An 8,799-nucleotide genomic window follows, 5' to 3' on the forward strand; every position below is an offset into this window, starting at 1 on the left:
ACAGATAACCATTAAAGTAACACAACATATGAAAAAAGCAGTAAACCCACTTTATCACACACAACCATAAGTTTTTGTCTCTGAATCGTGGGGACAGAGGGCCCTCACATGCTGCTTCATGTTGCTGCCAGTCAGAAAAAAGGAAATGGGCGGGACGTATAGAGTATGACGCCATGATTGGCCATGACGAGGCCATGATTAGGAGTGATTGATGTCAGGTGGGTATGGACCCTGATTAGGAGTGAGTGAAGTCAGGTGAGAATGGATGAGTCCATGCCATGAAAGTGGGTGGAGGGTCAATGAATAGTATGGCTCTATTCTGAAAATACTCATCACCACTTTCAACTGAGGGTGTCTAAAAATGAGTGGACGGGTCAAGTGAGAACATTTGTATTTTTTTCCCCCACCTTTATTTATACAGGGAAAGATCAGACTGAGACACAGGTCACTTTCACAGCTGAGCCCTGTGTACAGCATCATTTAAAAAATACAGAAACACAATTACAAATAACAATTACATTCAACAACAATTTGTTCATTAAGCATGGCTTTAAATTGCCAAGTGGAAACCAAGACATCTAGCTTCAGTTCCTTTTGAAACTCATTCCAAGTAAAAGAGGCATTGTATACAAACGCAGTTTTGGCCAAATCTGAATGAGCCCAAGGACCCTCCAGAACCAACGAATCTTTGGAACGAGTTTGATAACCGCCAATTTTCCAATTTAATTGTCCGCTAAGGTAGTTAGGATGCTTATACATTATAGCCTTATAGACAAACATCAGCCAATGCCTGGTCCTCCTAGAGACCAACAAGTCCCAACCCACTAGAGTGTACAGAACACAATGGCGTGTGCGGAAATTGGCACCAGTAATTAAATGCAATGCTGCATGATAAGACTGCATCTAAAGATTTTAACACAGAGGCTAGTGCATGCATATATAGTAAATCACCTTAGTCCAGCACTGACATAAAAGTACTTTAAACAATGTCAATGTCAATATATGCTGGTAAGACAGACATGATTTGTTTCTATAAAAGAAACCAATTTTAAGTCTTAGTCTCTTCACCAAGTCAGCAATGTGTGATTTGAAGAAAAGATTTTCATCTAACCAGATACCAAGGTATTTGTAAGAGGTATCATGTTCAATTACAGAACCATCCATGGTACTAATGTCAGCATCTAATCCAACTTAACTCTCAAAACACTAAAATCAAAATAAATATAAATGCAGATTTTCTTCACATACATCTTGGTTTAAGGCCAGAATATAAGCAGTGGTCTAACTTGATAGACATGTACTACTTGTTCACATCTACCAAATCCTTGGCTGAAGCAGTCAATCCAAACCAGAAGCAGAGGTGGGTCTAAAGTCCCAGTGATGGAGGTCCAGCACCCTCAGGCTAATCACAACAGGACGTGGCTTATTGTAATGCTTTGGAAGGCTGTTCATTTCAAAAGCTGAGGCTAAGGATAAGTGCTTTTTAATAAAAAACCTGGGCTAGTGGACATGAAAAGAAAGAGCAATGAAAAGCTTCTCTACATTAATTGACACTCGTGGGTCCATTAAATACTCGCAATAGCCTGGTGTAATTTCTCTCTATCAGAGCACTCGATGCAGTGAAGTTCAAAAGCGATCATGGGAGTTAATTACGTTCAAAGCAGTGCCGCAATTTCATCACACGAGACCGTGGTGAGGATTAATGGCAGGCGTCACAGGGAAATCCAATAGAAGAGTGATTAGCATTCCTTGGAGATAGTCGAAGATTCGGTGCATTGCTTGATAATCAGAGCATATTACTCTGCCTCAACTTGACACACAACATGTCATTTCATCCCAAAGGGAGAGTAGATTCATCACACTACAAGGGGGTGAATCATTTTTAGGAGCATTATTATGAAAAAGGTCCTGTTGTCCTTGAACTGCATGTGCCAGTACTGTGAAACAGAGGTATACTGATATATTTATTTTCCAAATGTCACTTACTGTGGACTATTCTTGGGAATGTATTGTTCTTGTTTTATGTGACCTTAAACATGGTGAGCTGACAATCATGGCCAAATAATGGTGCATATTTTGACCCTTGTTACGGTTGCCTTATTAAAATGATTGATAGTATGCAGCAGCCTGAGGTCTGTGACACTCGGAGAATAGGAAGGATTTCTGATTTGTAGCAGAACCCAAGGAAGTTTTTATTTAATCACGTAGATGTTGTTGCAAGGAAACATTAGCATATGATTTGTTTCTATCAGTCTTTGGACTTAAGAAATGCTTGAAGTGGTATTAGACTATTATTTAAAAGCTGTATATGTGGTTTGCCTAGTTTGCTGAGAGCAATAACAATCAAAGTTGTGGGTATCAGCAGAGTGTGTTTATTAGGAATGAGATTATGCACTGCATTTAACGCAGCATTTATAGATTTTTTAGCAATTCGGGGCAGTGGACATTTATTTATTTACACATCCAGCAGACACGGCGCAAAATTACAATTCATTTGGGGTTGTGTTTCTGGGCAACTGATCAACAAGTCCTCCAAACCATAGGACAATATAGGCCGTTTATTTCTACCCTCTAATACATACCTGCCAACACTCGTTTTTCACGGGTTTCTCCCGTTTTTTACCCCTATCTCCCGGACCCCTCCTGGTTTGTTATTTCTCCCAGGAAACTCCCGTAATTTGTATGGCCCAAACTCCTTTATAAATATTCGGACCAATATGTTTGTTTAATGTTGACCAGTTGCCAGATCTTATATGAAACGCATCCTATTCATACAATCCACACACCATATACAATTTTCAACCCATTTGTCACCTCAACTTGGTAACCTATAACCCTCAACCTGGTAACCTATTACCCAGTTGCGCAGTTGATGTCTGCGCAAGCTTCGCAGAAAGTTCAGACCCAAAAGTGTGCCGATAAACATGGCAGGTGAAGGTGGTGTTCCTGCAAAGAAATCAAAATATACAGTGAGGAAAATAAGTATTTGAACACCCTGCTATTTTGCAAGTTCTCCCACTTAGAAATCATGGAGGGTCTGAAATTGTCATCGTAGCTGCATGTCCACTGTGAGAGACATAATCTAAAAAAAAAAATCCAGAAATCACAATATATGATTTTTTAACTATTTATTTGTATGATACAGCTGCAAAATAAGTATTTGAACACCTGTCTATCAGCTAGAATTCTGACCCTCAAAGACCTGTTAGTCTGCCTTTAAAATGTCCACCTCCACTCCATTTATTATCCTAAATTAGATGCACCTGTTTGAGGTCGTTAGCTGCATAAAGACACCTGTCCACCCCATACAATCAGTAAGAATCCAACTACTAACATGGCCAAAACCAAAGAGCTGTCCAAAGACACTAGAGACAAAATTGTACACCTCCACAAGGCTGGAAAGGGCTATCGGGGAAATTGCCAAGCAGCTTGGTGAAAAAAGGTCCACTGTTGGAGCAATCATTAGAAAATGGAAGAAGCTAAACGTGACTGTCAATCTCCCTCGGACTGGGGCTCCATGCAAGATCTCACCTCGTGGGGTCTCAATGATCCTAAGAAAGGTGAGAAATCAGCCCAGAACTACACGGGAGGAGCTGGTCAATGACCTGAAAAGAGCTGGGACCACCGTTTCCAAGGTTACTGTTGGTAATACACTAAGACGTCATGGTTTGAAATCATGCATGGCACGGAAGGTTCCCCTGCTTAAACCAGCACATGTCAAGGCCCGTCCTAAGTTTGCCAATGACCATTTGGATGATCCAGAGGAGTCATGGGAGAAAGTCATGTGGTCAGATGAGACCAAAATAGAACTTTTTGGTCATAATTCCACTAACCGTGTTTGGAGGAAGAAGAATGATGAGTACCATCCCAAGAACACCATCCCTACTGTGAAGCATGGGGGTGGTAGCATCATGCTTTGGGGGTGTTTTTCTGCACATGGGACAGGGCGACTGCACTGTATTAAGGAGAGGATGACCGGGGCCATGTATTGCGAGAGTTTGGGGAACAACCTCCTTCCCTCAGTTAGAGCATTGAAGATGGGTCGAGGCTGGGTCTTCCAACATGACAATGACCCGAAGCACACAGCCAGGATAACCAAGGAGTGGCTCTGTAAGAAGCATATCAAGGTTCTGGCGTGGCCTAGCCAGTCTCCAGACCTAAACCCAATAGAGAATCTTTGGAGGGAGCTCAAACTCCGTGTTTCTCAGCGACAGCCCAGAAACCTGACTGATCTAGAGAAGATCTGTGTGGAGGAGTGGGCCAAAATCCCTCCTGCAGTGTGTGCAAACCTGGTGAAAAACTACAGGAAACGTTTGACCTCTGTAATTGCAAACAAAGGCTACTGTACCAAATATTAACATTGATTTTCTCAGGTGTTCAAATACTTATTTGCAGCTGTATCATACAAATAAATAGTTAAAAAATCATACATTGTGATTTCTGAATTTTTTTTTTTTTAGATTATGTCTCTCACAGTGGACATGCACCTACGATGACAATTTCAGACCCCTCCATGATTTCTAAGTGGGGGAACTTGCAAAATAGCAGGGTGTTCAAATACTTATTTTCCTCACTGTAGCTGTAAATTTCAACAGTGTTGGGCACAACAATTTACATGCATCTTACCTAGTCATATCGACAACCTCCACGCTTTTTCTAAGTTGTGTCACATTGATTTTAACGTAGCGCACGGCGGGGAAAAATGACATTACTCAGCACATTAAAACACTTACAGTACACTTAACATATATATATATATATATATATATATATATATATATATATATATATATATATATATATATATATATATATAGTAGATATATATATTGAACAAACGACTTATGTGGGTGTTTTTTTGGAGGACAGTCTTGACCTGATGCAGGTAGGTGCAACATTCACTCTCCTTTTACAGTAGATCTGTTTCAGCCTCCAGAGACAAATATCTGGCTCTTAAAGGTTTTCTGTGGAGTTTTTGTTTTTAATCGCTACTAGCGCTATAGAGCTGTTTTTCTATGACAAAGTCCTCGTTTTATTTATCTTGCGTGCGAAGACGCACATGGCTGACCAGATACACATTCCTGCCAGGGGTTTCACACTATTCCACTGATCTACTGTACAGATGATGGGAACATACCAAGATATTCAGCAAAGCGGCAGCAAAGACAGAGAAGAAGAAGAAGACTGCTAACTAATAGTCTATATCGACGACGTCCGGCGGATGTCCCTCCCCTTCCGTTTTCACTTGTGTTGGCATTCTAGGAACCGACAATGAAATTATATCTATCTTTTATTCGAATAAAAGTATCATCACACACTCCACAGCCATTTCAATACCAGAGCTCGCTTCCCTACGTACACATGTTCCACCAAAACAAGTTCCTTCCTGAGACTATTTTGCAGAGGCACCGTGGCTTCGTCCGGCGCTTAGCGCCGCCCAAGACAATTGTGAATTGTGATTTGATTGTGACCAATAAACCAGAGCAAGTTTTTCTCCTATACCGGATTGATGTGGACTAGGCACACTAGCTAGCTAATAAATGGATGTACAAAAATTAGGATTTAAAATACATCAAAACTCAGCCTTGCAAATGTTTTATGAGGAGGGAAATCATTTAACACATTAGTTAGAACTCAAGGATACACACAATGCATTTTGGTGAGTAACACTGAATGTAAACATAACTTGTTTGTTTCTATAAGAAACCTTGACAGGACACCTTTAAGCTGCTAAACTATGTTTACCTGTTAGTCACTATGTTGGTGCTAGGCAGGGAGCTTTATCGCTGCAAACACCTGGCTGCTGTGTGTGGTATGGAGGCTGATTCACACTGTTGCAAAAAATAGCTTGCAGGTCACAGCCCTAGTGTATTGTTATCATTGATGAGGAGTTTGGGTTGTTTTTCTAACACTAACCAACCAGCATCAGTATGTGTTTGCCTTGAGTGCAATTCTAGATTTGAAATTGCTTGCATTAGCGCATCTGCATACAAAGTAGAAATGCATACGCCACTTTGCTCCAAACTACAATTTACACACAGACGAGGCAACAGCACTTGAGGAAGACGTTGCGCGTCTGTTTCAGCAGCCCTTTAGCTTGGGGCAAAGTCATCACACCTCGTCTTGTCATCTCCTCACACACACACACACACACACACACACTTCCGTGCACATAACTTACTCACTGTACACAGCAGATTGTACAAGCAGTCAAATAATGATGCTATAGATCCATCTCCAAGTTTATTTCAAGATAATATCAGTTTAATTATCTTGCTGGACTGGTGAAAATTTCCAAAGATCTACGTGAGGGAAGGGATTATGGATCAGCCTGAGTCTGTTTGTTTATCAGGTGAATGCTGTTGACTGGATTTTAATGGCAATTTGTGGTATGATGCATACATGCTCAGCTCTTCTAAATGATGGTGATTGTGCCAAGGGGGCAACAGTTTTTTTTTAACTCTCTGTAGCCTATGTCACACACAATATCTCAGAAGCCACTTTATGCATTGCAGCTAATGCCGACCTTGCACCAAACAACATTTCAAGCGATTCCGCTGTCAGAATAATTTCCAATATGGGAATAAAATCCTGAGAGTCTTGCTACAGTTGGGGCGCTACTGTTGTCTCGATCATTCGGTGTAATGTCATAAAACTCTGAGTCAGTCTTTTTCCCGTCTTGACGTTCAGACAAAATCAAACGTGTTTGATATTATCCTAAGTTTGAAGTTTTGGTAGTGAAGTTAAATCACATGAGCATTGTTAACAACCAATGGGTGCGCTCGCTCCCCCACCAAACAGGAAGCAGCAAATAGCTAGAGCAGTTGTTTATGGTTGCTATGGCGCCACGCTAAGTTAAATGCTGAAGAGGGAAAGTTGCCGATTTCAACCCTTCTGAGGTGTCATCCAACGGGAGTTTTACCAGCGGATAAACACAGACCTCCAGGTACTGGAGACATTCATCTGCATATACAGTAGAACAGAAAATCTTCAGACTTTCCCTTAAGTTACCAGCTAATGCTAGCAGTAGCTAACTAGCTTGGTTAAATTTCCCAAAACAAATCTAGTTGTAGTCTTGCAATGTGTGACCCTGCAAAATCCCCAGTCTTTACATGTTATGAGTCTTTAACGTTAGATGTGAGATGATTGTCTTGAGATGTCAGTCTTTTCAAAGTCTGTTTAGAGTCTTCTAGCCTGGCCGGGTTGGATCAGTGAGTAGAGCAGGCGCACATATACTTGGAGGTTTATGCCTCGACGCAGAGGTCCAGGGTTTGAATCCGACCTGTGAAGATTTCCTGCTTTCCTGCATGTCTTCCCCCCCTCTCTCTCTCTCCCCTTTCTACGGTGGCTGTGAAGTGCAAAGCAACATTACAAAGAATGAAACACTTTTACAAAGCTCGAGACAAATTTACATTTTGGAAAACATTTTTACCTACCATAAAACACAATTACATGGGCAAAACACTTTTACCAAGGACAAAACAAAGTAACATTTTCATCCATCCATCCATCCATCCATCCATCTTCTTCCGCTTATCCGGTAACGGGTCGCGGGGGTAGCAGCTCCAGCAGGGGACCCCAAACTTCCCTTTCCCGAGCCACATTAACCAGCTCCGACTGGGGGATCCCGAGGCGTTCCCAGGCCAGGTTGGAGATATAATCCCTCCACCTAGTCCTGGGTCTTCCCCGAGGCCTCCTCCCAGCTGGACGTGCCTGGAAAACCTCCCTAGGGAGGCGCCCAGGGGGCATCCTTACCAGATGCCCGAACCACCTCAACTGGCTCCTTTCGACGCAAAGGAGCAGCGGCTCTACTCCGAGCTCCTCACGGATGACTGAGCTTCTCACCCTATCTCTAAGGGAGACACCAGCCACCCTCCTGAGGAAACCCATTTCGGCCGCTTGTACCCTGGATCTCGTTCTTTCGGTCATGACCCAGTCTTCATGACCATAGGTGAGGGTAGGAACGAAAACTGACCGGTAGATTGAGAGCTTTGCCTTCTGGCTCAGCTCTCTTTTCGTCACAACGGTGCGATAAATTGAGTGTAATACCGCACCCGCTGCGCCGATTCTCCGACCAATCTCCCGCTCCATTGTTCCCTCACTCGCGAACAAGACTCCAAGGTACTTGAACTCCTTCACTTGGGGTAAAGACTCATTCCCTACCTGGAGAAGGCACTCCATCGGTTTCCTGCTGAGAACCATGGCCTTAGATTTAGAGGTGCTGATCCTCATCCCAGCCGCTTCACACTCGGCTGCGAACCGATCCAGTGAGTGCTGAAGGTCACAGGCCGACGATGCCATCAGGACCACATCATCTGCAAAAAGCAGCGATGAGATCCCCAGCTCACCAAACTGCAACCCCTCTCCACCCCGACTACGCCTCGATATCCTGTCCATAAATACTACAAACAGGATTGGTGACAAAGCGCAGCCCTGGCGGAGGCCAACTCTCACCTGAAACGAGTCCGACTTACTGCCGAGAACCCGGACACAGCTCTCGCTTTGGTCGTACAGAGATTGGATGGCCCTGAGAAGGGACCCCCTCACCCCATACTCCCGCAGCACCTCCCACAGGGTCTCCCGGGGGACCCGGTCATACGCCTTCTCCAGATCCACAAAGCACATGTAGACCGGTTGGGCATACTCCCAGGCTCCCTCCAGGATCCTTGCGAGAGTAAAGATCTGGTCCGTTGTTCCACGACCAGGACGGAATCCGAAAGTAACATTTTAGAAAACAAATTAACAAGACGCAAAAGACTTTTACCAGTCCCGAAACAAATTTACAAATGACAGATTCTT

The sequence above is a fragment of the Sander lucioperca genome, chromosome 9, assembly GCF_008315115.2.
Source record: "Sander lucioperca isolate FBNREF2018 chromosome 9, SLUC_FBN_1.2, whole genome shotgun sequence".
Taxonomy (NCBI): domain Eukaryota; kingdom Metazoa; phylum Chordata; class Actinopteri; order Perciformes; family Percidae; genus Sander; species Sander lucioperca.